This window comes from Triticum dicoccoides, chromosome 1B, assembly GCF_002162155.2.
Source record: "Triticum dicoccoides isolate Atlit2015 ecotype Zavitan chromosome 1B, WEW_v2.0, whole genome shotgun sequence".
Taxonomy (NCBI): domain Eukaryota; kingdom Viridiplantae; phylum Streptophyta; class Magnoliopsida; order Poales; family Poaceae; genus Triticum; species Triticum dicoccoides.
In genome coordinates this window covers 32,202,243-32,216,919 of record NC_041381.1, presented here as the reverse complement: position 1 = coordinate 32,216,919, position 14,677 = coordinate 32,202,243, and positions in this window count along the sequence as shown.

Here is a 14,677-nt window from a genome sequence, read left to right as displayed (position 1 = left end):
ATAACGGCACGAATTTCACGGCCGACGAGGTTAAACTCTGGTGCAAAAACATGGGCATCAAGCTCGACTACGCTTCAGTCTATCACTCTCAAACTAACGGTCAAGTCGAGCGAGCCAATGGTCTAATCATGAGCGGCATCAAACCCAGACTAGTGCGGTCCCTCAAGGAATCTAACACGCACTGGGTAGAGGAGCTCGACTCCATACTCTGGGGGCTGCGGACCATGCCAAACTGAACTACCAGATTCACACCATTTTTTATGGTGTACGGCGCAGAGGCAGTTCTGCCCTGCGATATAATTCATGACTCACCTCGCGTGCGCATGTATGAAGAAAGAGAAGCCGAGCTGGATCGGCAGGACAGTTTGGACGCCTTAGAGGAGGAGCAGGACGTGGCAAAAGCTCATTCCGCATTTTATCAACAGCAGGCTCGAAGATATCAAAGCAGAGAAGTACGAGCCAAAGCTTACAATGTTGGCGAACTTGTTCAACGCCTGCCGGACAAGAAAAAGGACAAACTTAAGCCCAAGTGGGAAGGTCCCTTCATCATCGACCAAGTCCTGACTGGTGGAGCATACCGTCTATGTAACGCATCTGACAATCGACTCGAGCCGGACCCATGGAACGCAGCCCGTCTCCGAAGATTCTACGCCTAATGCCGGACTCAGAGTTTGTCTCACTCCTCCGTCCACCTTTCTACATTTTCACTATCTCTTGTCCCCCTCCTTCTTCCCACTTTTTTTTCAATACCTTTGATAGGCTGATTTGCGCATTGTTCGCACACACTCGATGTGCTCCTAGCACTCGTTATACCTGGGGGCTTCTTTAACAGAAGCTTATTTATACGGGCTTCATGCCCAAAACATGTGTCATACTTCCGCATGTACCTTTTATTCACCATTATATGCATCGATATGACTTAAGTTTTGGCCAAGCTGGGTTGCCTGGCTCCTGTGCTTACCCCTACATTCCCGATTGTTCGGCTAGGAGGTAAAGGGAGCACCTCTGCGATTGTTACTAACGGGTCAGCCGGATGTGTACCTCAGACTGGGTGAAGCCGAAAGCTAGCGTTCTTAAGAGAATATTCGGTCGGTGACTTGAAAGATGATTTATTACTTACTTATTTATTTGCCCCCAGATGCTTTTTCTGCTATTTTCGCAGTCCGGACATGCACTTTAGGGCATGCCTCCCAGGGAAAGGAACCCTTAAGGAACTATTCTCCCTGGAAGATGTTTCTTACTAACCATGTAATATAACATAGCTAGTTGGGCACTTGTCTGATAAAGCAATTATGACCCCGACGCCTTGTCTCCACGCATGCCCCGGTTCTTCTATAACCGTAAGGGTATTCAGACACACTCCAGACTGTTGGGTCCGGAGGTTGAAGCGAAAAGGTTTGCAAAGACAAACGATCTACAATCCGGCTAGAAGGCATTTTACATGTCATTTCAAATTACATCGTCAAACTGACTGATTGTACTCCTCTTCAATCCCATCTAATAGGCTGTCTAATTTACAGTCCTGTTGGGAATATTTCGCGGCCAGTTCTACTTGGCCGTACATCAAGCTCACAGGGATCTCCTTCCCATCAGGCCCCGCAGGCCATGTGGTTTGGGTCAGCCCTCCACATCCCGGCGCAGCTCCTGCGTCGAAATCACAAAGTAAAATACTTGACTTTGGAAGTATGGATCGGGTAGATAAACGTCCGCTTACCCAGCTCCGAGGGTTATTCATGGAGAATCCATTCAATGGATTCGTGCGGAGAAAGTCCTCCTCCTCCCCCTTGTACAAGCCGGACAGGATCTTTGCCAGATCGGCTGCCGAGCTCGGCCCTCTGCGGCCGTGACGGGTGGCATCGTCTTCCCCGTTGAAATCCCACATAGGGTGGCCCCTATATTGGAGTGGCTGCACCCCTCGCATAATGCACGTGGCCATGATTCCAATCATGGTCAATCCGGAGTGGGCCAGTAACCTAATCCGGCCCATCAGATAATGGATGCTCCTATCATCCTCCCGTTGAGGGCTCCGCGGGCGCCAACTCAGGCATTTCTTCAAGGGAGCATTGCTGAACTCCGGGAGGCCGATCCGAACTGGATCCGGCAGAGGGGCGTCCTCCATGTAGAACCATTCCGAAGGCGAGTCTTCGGACGCCTTCTTTGGGGTGCCGGATAGATATCCGGTCCCGGCGATGCGCCATATTTCGGCTCCGCCCACTTGATATATCGACCCCTCATAAGAACGGGGTACAAGGCAAAACAATCTCTTCCACAGCGCAAAATGGGGCTCGATGCCCAGGAACAGCTCGCAAAGAGCTACAAAGCCCGCGATGTGCAAAATGGAGGCAGGTGTGAGGTGGTGAAGCTGGAGTCCGTAGAACTCCAGGAGCCCCCGGAGAAACGGATGTATGGGGAATCCGAACCCCCTTATTAGATAAGGGACGAAGCATACCCGCTCTCCTTTGGAAGGGTTGGGGACGCTCTCCGCCTGCTTTCCACCCTTGAAGGTGGCTAGTCCGACTCGAACCGGAACCATGAAAGCTGGGGGAAGATATCCCTCGGTTTGGAGCGCCACTAGCTCGCTGTGTGGAACTGAGCATCTCCCCCAATCTCCTGGCTTAGGGCTTATCCATGATGGAATAGATTTTTGTCAGAAGCGCTTCGATGAGAACTTGCGAATGAAGGATGGTGTGAGCTGGATCTAGATCCTCGCCTCTCTTATAGGCGGCTCGTTCGCGCGGCTAGGGGGTAAAATGTAAAAATACCCTAGCTTTTCGCATTCATACGACACGTGGAAGAAGGCCATTATTGGGCGTAGAAGCCAAGGAGCGCAACATTTATAAGGAAGCTGGACACTATTCGACAGGAACATGAAGTTTGAAGGAGAACCCGCCTTGCAACACCGAAGACAATATACGCGCCGGACTCGTCGTCGCTGAAGCCCGGTTCGGGGGCTACTGAGGGAGTCCCGGACTAGGGGGTGTCCGGATAGCCAGACTATCATCATCGGCCGGACTCCAAGACTAAGAAGATACAAGATTGAAGACTTCGTCCCGTGTCCGGATGGGACTTTCCTTGGCGTGGAAGGCAAGCTTGGCGATACGAACATGTAGATCTCCTACCATTGTAACCGACTTTGTGTAACCCTAGCCCTCTTCGGGTCTATATAAACCGGATGGCTTTAGTCCGTAGGACGAACAACAATCATACCATAGGCTAGCTTCTATGGTTTAGCCTCCTTGATCTCGTGGTAGATCCACTCTTGTAACACACATCATCAATATTAATCAACCAGGACGTAGGGTTTTACCTCCATCAAGAGGGCCCGAACCTGGGTAAAACATCGTGTCCCTTGTCTCCTGTTACCATCCGCCTAGACGCACAGTTCGGGACGCCCTACCCGAGATCCGCCGGGTTTGACACCGACAGTGACCGACACGTGGCATCCACCGTAACGGAACACCGTTAAGCTTCGTGTCCGGTTTTGGATCCGATAACCCATTAACAGCCCGGACCAATGGGGATTTTCCATGTGTAAAATCATCATTGGCTGGAGGAAACATGTGTCAGCTCTGCGTTGGCACAAGTGTCACTCATCCAAATGGGCGCAATGCGCCTATGATATGTTGACACATGGACCGGCCCAAAAGTGGCCTATAAAGTTTAAATGGGCCGGCCCAACTAAAGGCCCACAAGATTTTCCGGACCATAATGGGCCGACCCAGCTAAAGGCCCACGAGATTTTGCGGACAATAATGGGCTGGCCCAGCTAAAGGCCCACAAGATTTAGCGGGCTATAATGGGCCGGCCCAGGTAAAGGCCCACGAGATTTTGCGGACCATAATGGGCTGGCCCAGCTAAAGGCCCACAAGATTTAGCGGGCCATAATGGTCCAGCCCAGGTAAAGGCCCACGAGATTTTGTGGATCATAATGGCCTGGCCCAGCTAAAGGCCCACAAGATTTAGCGGGCCATAATGGGCAGGCCCAGGTAAAGGCCCACAAGATTTTTGCAGGCCATAATGGGCCGGCCCAGGTAAAGGCCCACAAGATTTTTGCGGGCCATAATGGGCCGGCCCAGGTAAAGGCCCATTAGATTTTTACGGACTATAATGGGCCAGCCCAGCTAAAGGCCCACGAGATTTCGCCGACATTAATGGTCCGGCCCAGCTGTAGGCCCACAAGATTTTGAGGACCCTAGTAGGCCGGCCCATTAACTGGCTGCCATGTTTTGGGCCAAATGTCGGCCCATATTTATCCGGTCCATTAATGGCCTGCCACATTTCGAGCCTAACAATGGCCCATATGAGATCTGGCCCGTTAAAAGCCTACCATGTTCCGGGCCAAATTACGGCCCAAATAAGGTTCGGCCCTTTAAGAGGCTTTGGGCTAAATTATGGCCCATATGAGATTCGGCCTGTCAATTGGACACTATGATTTTGGGCCCACTTGCTAAAGGCCCATTTAGTAATTCGGCCTGATATTAGTTTCGGCCTGTTAAGGGCCCGTTTATCATTTTGGCCCTATATTAATTTTGACCTGTTAAAAGCCCGTCATATCGGTTTGCGTCCGGCCTGCTCACAGCCGATAATCTGATTGGGCCAAACAAGGATCGAGACAATTTTGGCATGTTAAAAGCCCGTGATTTTATTGGCACAATCATGGGCCGGGGTCCATTTCGGGCTGCTCCCGGCCTGTGAGCTGTTCGGCATGTTTCAGGCCCAACCTACTTCTCAGCCTCATAAAAGCCCATTGAGTTTTCTTGCGAAAAGAGGGCCGGTGGTTTACTCAGCCTATTAAAGGGCCGAATCTACTAGTGGGCCAGTTTACATTTAGGCCTTTTAACGGACCAAGATGACAGGGGCCATGATGCAGATCATACATCGTGATTGCATGACGGCTCATGTACCGTAATTTTACGGTTTGGCCGGTTTAGTGCGAAGACAGGATATATATACACTAAAATAACTGCAACATCGTGAATAAAAAAAACCTAGACTATACAATAAAGAAATTACGGCATATTACATCCACCGGGCATCAAAGTTCGCCACTATGATAATAAAGCACAAGCAGACAGCAGATTACGTATACTGGGCATCAAAGATCGCCACCAGTGCAAATAAACACGCCGACAAAATAATATACAAAACTGACAGCACTTCAATAGAGTTCAAGAAAGGTTAGCCCTGCTGGGGAGCTGCAGCGCAAGTAGCTGAGCAAGCTGATGAGACTGCGCTTGTTTAACACTTATATCCTCCTCACTCTAAAAGATAAACAAGCAGACAGATGGCAAGTTTTGCACATAAAAGTATCAGTGCTGACAATTCATCACATTTCTTACTAACGAATAAAGTGACACAGTTTAAAATTGCATTAACACAATGGTATTGTTCAGGTCAAGACATGGAAGGAAATGACATTGTGAAGGAGTTGGTAGCTTCACGACACCACTAGATTACCGATGAAGAACTCATAAGTATCAATGGTTAGTGTGCTGTCAATTTAACCCATTTCAGATTGACAAATAAAGAGATGGTTTAAATAATAGTAGAATGATATGACATTGTTCATAGTTAAGACATTGCATAATATGACATTGTGCTGTAGTGGGTAGGTTCACCACACTAATGGATTATGGATCAAGAACAGAAGCATACATGCAGTGCAAAAGAAGATCACTTGCTCTGTATAGTTTAATTTACATGGTATGAAGAAGGAACTTGGTTGTACAACTGAAAACTTAAATTGAGAAGGACAAACTTTTGTTTATGAACTACATAATAAACTTTAAACATGCAATTTGATGCAAACACCAAAAATAAATAGCTGTTGCAATCATGCCTAACCAAATATACACAACAAAGTTTGAAGGCTTGAGAAGGACAAACTTACATTATTGGTGAAGACATGCTCTATAAAGCCCTTGTCCATGCTGATGGGGGGGGGGGCAATTCAAGAAGTTTACCACGGAATCTTCTTCATAAGCATTGCCTTTATTCTACATTTTTTAAGAGTAAATATAGATGTGATAATATAAGAAAAAATGGAGAATATTTAAGATAAGATGAAGAGTGATGCTACATAACCAAGTAGCTATAAAAGTAAGTACAATGATACAGGCAAACGGTACAGCCAAGAGCAATGCACAGCTAAACTTCTTCAGTACCATCGGTGTTATCCAACCTTATGGTAAGAGTAAATATAGATCTTATGTGTAGAAAATGGAGGGCAAAGGAAAATAAGCTGCAGAGTGATGGTACATGGAAAACTACCTGTCAATATAAGTACACTGATAAAGGACAGCACATACTTATAAGAACAATGCAGGGCTAAAAAAATTCATTGGCATTGGATATATTCTACACTAATGTAACCATTCATATAGATCAGATAATTTGGAGCGAACAATTGATAAGAAAGCTATCATGCATACTACTGTCACATAATGAACCACGTATGTATGCAACTACAATGATACAGGATAACAACTACTAACAGGAGCAAAGCAGCAGGCAGCATATTTGTGATATCTTGTCATTCTTTTCAAACCGGAATTCTTCTTCGAGCAGATTTCCTGCAAAAAAGACCTATAAGGCACATGCGCAAAAGTAGAAGTTCAAATTGTCATGTGATTTCATAGACAGTACCTCATCCTGGGAACGAGACAAGTGCATAACAAGGTTTTTCCATTCAATGTCTTCTAAATTTAGCACAGAAGACTCCACCGGAAATTCGTTTATAGACTTGCCATCAAAGTGTGATTTCCTCAGGTAACACTGATACTACTGCAATGCTTCCTTGAAAAGCACAAGCAAGCTTTGCTCGTCATGACTATCCAGATTGACCCTCGCCTACTTACAATAATGTAATGTAAATTATTAATGTGTTCAATCAGCAGAAAACAGGAAAATAATAACCATGAATAATAGCACTTACACGTAAGTTGGACAGAAAGATGTGAAATTTGTGTTTGTCTTCACTATAATCTTCCCATGATGGGAATATATGCACGTACTCCATAACAACATTGAAAGCATTGTCTTTTAAACTGGAAATAACTGGAATAGGGTTCCAATTTGCAGGAATTGGTCGTCTCTGCAGTTGGGATAGGTCTTCAGCCGATGGACTTGCTGTACTTTTTGCTGGAGTGGGATTTTTCTGTGGTACGGCTAGTGCTATGGCAACTGAAATCGGTATACCTTTTGCTGGAGTGTAGGTCCCATGTGGTGGGGCTAGTGCTGGGGCCAGTGAAGTATGGGTACAGTCTGCTGGAGTCGGTCCTACATTTTGTGTCACTGGTTGTACAACCAATATAAGTGGGGTGCTGTCTGATTTCTCTAGCACCACTACGTTTTTCAAGGACTTTCCTGGTGCTCCTTTAGGTTCGGCAATCACCCTCTTCCTTTTTGACGTCTGATGCACAAGAACAACATTTGAGTGAAAAAACATGGTATGATGACAGATGGAATATGTATTGATAATGGATGGGCATGTCATCTCGACATATATGATGAGTAAACTAAGCAGATGGCAGTGCAACAAAGTAGAAGAAATGCAAGACAACATATGCAAGATACGCGCAATCAATAAGACCTTGCCAAATTAGAACAGGCACCTTGATGGGTGAACATGACATGCCATCTGCCTTTGACTCCTCGAGGTTAGAATAGTCATTAGGATCATATTCTGAACAAGAATCAACAGGTAGGGAGCGTATGAGTTTCATTGCATCTGGATGGCACTCAATGCCTTGGTGCCAATTTTGTAAGTCATTGCAGTGTTTAGCTTCAAGAGTGGACTGCTTCTAGTGTGACACAAAGCAGCTACACAGATCATAGTGTAGATATAATGGGAAAACCGTAAGCATCAGAGTAAAATCAGCAAAGTGGAACTTGCTGGAATATAAGTGCTAGTATTGTCGGTACGTCAAGAAAGGCTTCGGATACCAGCTCTCTTCAACTGAAGGTGCGGTACTGTTAATATCAGTGTAACTCTCAAAGGCGACACAGCTCCCCGCATTTCCTTGCTATTCTTATAGGATTCAAGTGGGCAGGCCACTACAAATCCTATTCCTATGTTTACAAAATCCTACGAATCCAAGAGGCCCGAAGAGTTCAAAGTGTCCATCACAACCGACCGTATAGACCTCTACACTGCAAATGTCCCTACTCATCTTCACTACAAGGAACATACTGTACTGCTATCATACTCCCTCCGTTCGAAATTATAAGTCTTTGTAGAGATTTCCACTATGGATCACATACAGATGTATCCAGATACATTTTAGAGTGTAGATTCACTCATTTTGCTCCATATGTAGTCCATGGTGGAATCTATACAAAGACTTGTATTTAGGAATGGAGAGAGTACTTATTAAAGAAGAACGGAAGAGGAACATGCTAAAGAAGAGCAAGCAGATTTTGGATAATAAAATGTTCGTTGCGTAGTGCCCACACATGATGAACCAGAGCGCATTAAGAAAGCAACTCCGTGTTGTCTCTCTATATGTGGTGCACGTGCTTTTCGAAAGTAAAGTAGGAACATTAGCTGACCAATTAAATGTTATCTGTTTTAATAATATGAGCATCATATCAGATTCGTACTTGAGCAACAAGTTTGGAATTATGAGTGGCATGTTGTTTAGCTTGATGGATTCAGGAGCAGTGCTAAGCAGGTAGGATGATGGTACTGAATATAAAGGCTTGTCTGCATGCAAGTCGCATGACTTTTGTCATTTGGGTCAGTCGACCATTTCAGGCGGTTGGATGAAGATCCTACGTCTTCTAACCCTTCTTCTTCCTCGTCTCTATTCTTCCCATACAGAACACCGCACGGGCCGCCGACCGGACCACCAGTCCCCACCACCTGTGTTCCTCTGCCACCCACACCCCCGCCCCCATCCGCGTCGAGTTTTCTTGGTTCGACGAGGCCCCACCACCGCCCCCACAACCACCGTCCCCACCCGAGCCCCTTCGTTGGCACCGGCGAACTCTGGCGAGCTCTGAAAAATTGACTGACCCAATTTTGAAATTTAGTGTACTGTGATTTAACTAGTGTGGAATATAAAAGGGGAAAACCATAAGTATTGGGAGTATAGTGTTGAGCGTGCCATGGCGGATATGAAGGTGCAAACCAGACAAAGGCAACTTCGCAACCAATGTTTGCTTTCAACTACCAAGTAAGTGATGGACAAGAAATAAGAGTAAAGCAATGGTGATCTATTTTCTTGCTGTGATAAATAAGTTGAGCAGATACGAAAGAGTACCGCCTCTGGTGCGGCGCCGTGTATGCATCTGCTGAGAATTTGACGGTGATGTGGTAGCGATGGCTATCGGCGGCGTCGAAGCAGATCTAGGAGGGTAGATGGTTGCGGCGGGGCGCGGTGGATGAGACCGTCGTAGGAGCGGCACCGACAAGGTGGACGGCGGTGGGGATGAAGCGAGACGACGGGATGCAAGGATCCCGATCCGAAGCCATGGATGATAGATGTTGATCTCTTGTAATGGACGGCGGCGTCGTGGTATCAGCTCCGGCATGGTGGAGGAGGACGGCGGTGGATGGGGGTGGCGGACGGAGGAGGCTGGGGTGGATAGGGTATTTTGGCGCCCACGAAGTACGAATGGGGAAATGGAGGTAGAGAGGAAAGGGGGAACCATGTCTTTAGGGCGTGCTTGTCTCAAATGCGAGGAAATTTATAAACTTAGCCCCCGTTTCAAATTTCCTACATCACAGCAATATTAGTCGTTTGGGGATAGGACGATAATCTCACATACCCCGAATATTTGCCAACGAGAGTTTGTTTTTGGCGCCCACCGTGTATGAATCAGGGAGGGAATCAATTTCGGTCGAGGACACACTGTGTTTTGGCGCCCATCGTGTATGAATCCAGGTGATAGGCGGTTATGTCACGTTTGAGTGAAATTACAAACCTACCCCTATGGAAACCTATAGAAATTGAGCAGATAGGCTTTGCGTGGCAGGGATAGGTAGTTGTAATTTCCATATCGCAAATTTTGGTTTCGGGCGGTTACTGCTACTTTCCCCGCTTCGTTCAAATTTTGCAGAGTGCATGTTTACCGTGCTAACTCAATTCGAATCCCGTTTGTATTCTATTTTTTTCGGGCGGGATCCATTTTCGATTGGAATAAAATTCTATATACAACATATTTTTATATATACTTTCAAAAGCACAACAAAAAATTCTGCTCCTTTATATGTATAATATGATTTACAAATACAATGATCTCAAAATCATAAGGTAAAAATTTAAACCAAATTATGTTATACTAAAATGTATGGATCAGTAATATCTACATATTAAATAACATAGATGCGTGTGAATTCATATGAGTATGCATGTTTGATAGATCAATTTTGGTTTGAGTATGGATTACATGTATCATCATCTCGTATTCAAATATTTGAATCCCTTTTATGTTCACTCCTTTCACGCCCATCTCTCTCGCATGCATGCTCCTTCATGTAGCTATCACTCTCTTTTCGCCAGCTCACCCGCATGCTCACTTCATGTTTCTCCTATCCTCGCAAACATGGTCTCTCGACGTCTCCCTTGACAAGTGTCACACTCTTCCTATCATTATACATTACACGGTTTTCATTATCTCTCACGTCTCTACCGTTCTCTAGTATCACTAGGTACCTAAGCTTTCTTTTTCACCGCCACACACACAGTCTCCACTCGTCTTTCACTTTGTCTTTCTCTCTATGGGATTCTCTCACACACCCTATATGTCTCTAGATATGACTCATACCACTAAAATTACTCTCTCTCTCTCTCTCTCTCTCTTGTAGACACAACATTTGTTGCGGTTTTCTTTTTGTCTCCATCCCAGACTGACATTATTCATTTGTTTATCGATCAGACAAGCTCCCCCCTCTCTCTCTCACACACACACAACTCCTCCTTCCACTCCCCTTCCCGACTATCGTCTCTCTCTCTCACACACAAAACTCTCGCTTTCGCACCCCGACTCGTATTTCTCTCACAAACATTTATCGACTACCCTCTACATAGGTTTATACACCCGCACATTCGTGCTTCCACTATCGCATACATGTCTCTCTCCCGCTCTTTGTATCTATGTAGATTTTTCTTCCCTTCTTGAGACACGCCCTCTCGATCGTGCACACACACACTATCGCCTTATTTTAAGCTGATACCTCTCGCACACACACTCTTTGTGTCTTTGTCACACATGCACTCCATCCTCCTCCTCTCTCCCTCTCTCTCACACACATGTGCTTTTTGCAACAACTAGCAAGATGCCCATGCGTTGTACGGAACATCAAGGTGCATTTGTATGAGTAGTTTATCTTGTGGGAGAAAAGGATGAACGAGGGAAGGCCTTATTTGCAAATATGGAGAGGGGTGTGGGTATCCTTTTGTAAAATGGCCATAGTTTCCTTCCTATCCGTCAGATATAGATCAGACGGCCTATATTGCAGGATGGCAGGCACACGATCATCACCGACTATGATTTTTATAAGAGTAGGGATAAAAAACAGAGTTGGTGATGATGGTGGGCCTGCCATCCTGCAATATAGGCCGTTGGATTTATATCTGACGGATAGGAAGGAAACTATGGCAATTTACCCACACCCCTCTCCACATTTGCAGATAAGGCCTTCCCTCGCTCATCCTTTTCTCCCACAAGATCTTGATGTTCCGTGCAACGCACGGGCATCTTGCTAGTAAGAGTAGAAATTAGACATATGCCACGTCTTGAATCTTGAAACCAACAACATTCCTCCCTTATCTCATCAAAACCGCCAAAGAAATATATTTTGAGTGAAACATAACATATTTTTAGTGATATGCGTATTTCAAAACTAGACTTTTTTTCTATGAAATCGGTGAATATGTATTAATCTACTTTGATCGTGTGGCAACGCATTGACACATTGCTAGTAGTTATTATAATTTTTTGGACACCAGAAAAATGATGGAGTACATATACGAAGAGAAGAGGCGCACACACGCAGTCCGTCTATCGCTGTCTCGCACACATGAGTGTTATGTAAAGGCAACGTTAACAAATAAACCTTAAAACCCTAGGTGCACGATTGCTGCATTGCGGGTACCGGGTACGTGGTGGATGCACCTTTGTAGGAATAGTCAGCTCACGTGATAATTTGATCCGTAGGAGTTGATGGTCGAGACCACAGGTGGACGATTGGGAGGTGGTGGCTCGCTAGTTGCTACAGATCGAGTAGCCACGTTTAAAATATCATTTTTTTTGCGGGGTTAAGAGTTCGGATTTTCAATGGCGCGTTATAAGTACTAAGTAGTTTTTAGAACGGTTGGTATGGAGCGAAAATGGAATTCATAGTACTACGTACCTCCTTGGCGTATGGTTGTATGGGTTTATGTTGCGAGATGTTGAACCTTGTAGTTCTAGGGCAAATACCATGGCTTAGATTTAGATGTTGGTTTTCAGTGAAAATCGGAAGGGGAAAACCCTTATTTGATTAAAAAAACTACTACCTCAATTTGGTTTACTAGTCCCCATTGTATTTTGGGTCAAAGTTTGTCCACGAATTTAACTTGTAAAATGTGAATGGAAAACGAGATTTTGTTATACCCGAACAAAAAAGGACTGGAGGGAGTGATTGCTCTGACACGGACGCAACCTCTCATAGCGCAGGCATTGAACCGGCGCGCCCGCCAAGAGGGCCTAACTCGCTGCAGGCCCGGCTGAACACGCCTCCTCGCCGCATGCAACCGTCTTTAGACTGCCCCGCCTTCCTTCATTGAATCCGCGCGTGTGCCGGCAACACGTCCTTCCGCGAGCCGGCCGCATTTTAGAACACAAAAAATGACCAAAATATAATTAATTACACATGGTCTTGACTTGTTGTGCTCCCACTAGTAGAAGGAACTAGAGGTTTTTCTTTATTTATAACTCTCCTCACATTTTTTTTGGCTTTGAAGTGAATCATGGTTTTGGACATTATGTATGAATGTGTAGATATCTGTGAACATGAGTTTGATGTGGAAGTTGAACTTGGAATGTCAGGCTTGCGCGTGAACTATACCATGTCTAATGCTTTGTCTGTTATTGTTTGGGAAGTAATTGTTGTTATTACATGACCTAAAAAATATATTTTGTGCCACATCAGTAGATGCACGAACATCACAACAGACATGCTGACTGGATAAACATTTGAACCTAGTTATTATGAAGGAAATTTTGTATTGACAACAGTTTTAGATAGTAGGAGACGCCTAGCGTGCTCTGCCTCTGCTAGCTTATTTCTGGCTTCTTCCATCTCACTACAACAAAAACATACATATAATAATGCATATCTAGCAACGATGAGACAACATGTGTTGGTGGGCTGCGGGCTCAACCTCTCGCACCTCCCCACGAAATAGCTAACCTCCTCCTCACCCTTCCCAATCAAAAGAAAAGAAAAAGCTAACCTCCTCCCCGTACCCATCTCCTCCTCGTCTCCCTATCTATCTTCACAACTTGTTTTTCTTCCACATCTCCACCCACGGGCAGATGTCTTCTCGGCGGCGAGGAGTTCTTTAGAGCCGAACTGTCAAAGTTGCAGATCTGCTGGGCAGGTTCGCGTCGGAGCGGCACAGCCGCTTCTTCTCCGGCCGGTACGCCGGTTGCGACATCGCCATAGATACTAGCCTGCTCGAGTAGGATGCCGCCCAGCTGGAGCACCAGTTCACCTACGAGGTCGCCCGCTGCCTCCGCCACCACATCTTCGTACGTGCTAGAATCCTCTGTTTTTCTTCCTCTGCCACCACCTCATCCCCTCCATCAATCTCACCTGATCCACCACCGCAGGCACTGGAGTAGTGACACATCCATTTTCTTTGTTGGATCCTCTGGTTCTAGGCCATCTGTCCTATTAGTAGTACAACATCTCCACTAGGTTCCATGGTGTTGTAGATCACGGGAGACCAACCAGCCGCTACTCCTTTCTAGGCATGTTATTTAATTTTAGGCTTGCCTCTACAAATTTCCTATTCCGTATACTAGTTCACCATGTGCAAGTTGTTTTTTTTGTGAGAAAAATGTGCAAGTTGTTGCTAGTCAGCTTTGTTGATTTAGATATATGCAATGTCTGTGTGTGTTAATTCGAGAAAATATTTGCATCCTCTTTTTCTAAAAACATTGTATGTTGTGATGCATATGTTTTTGATATTCTTGCTGCTAGCAGTTACGTACTTATAATGATTAGAAAGTGAAATTGGTCATCACACACTTTTTCAATCAGTTGTCATATTATCTCAGATATATCTTAGCTCTGACCATGTCATCAAAGAGCATTGCTTACAAGGTCCTTGAAGATACACTCAATGAAGTTTGTACTTAGAGGAACAGATAAGCACTAGTATCGATCTATGGCATCATGATTACTTCAAGAATAAAAAAAAATCCCCTTACTAGTCTTATATGAATCCTTATTTATTTCATTGTCACACTTAGTACCAAAGGAATAAGCCCCACAAGCATCACTCCATTGTTATTTCAGTACTTCTTAATTTCAGCGGCACTCACAGGTTTGTAATTTTCAACATGTATGTATTTGTGTTGTGATATTGACAACCCATGTTATTTTCTTTCCCCTGGCTGATTGTATTACACTATAACTTTTTATAGTGACAAGCGTATTTATCTTCAAGGAACGATCATGACA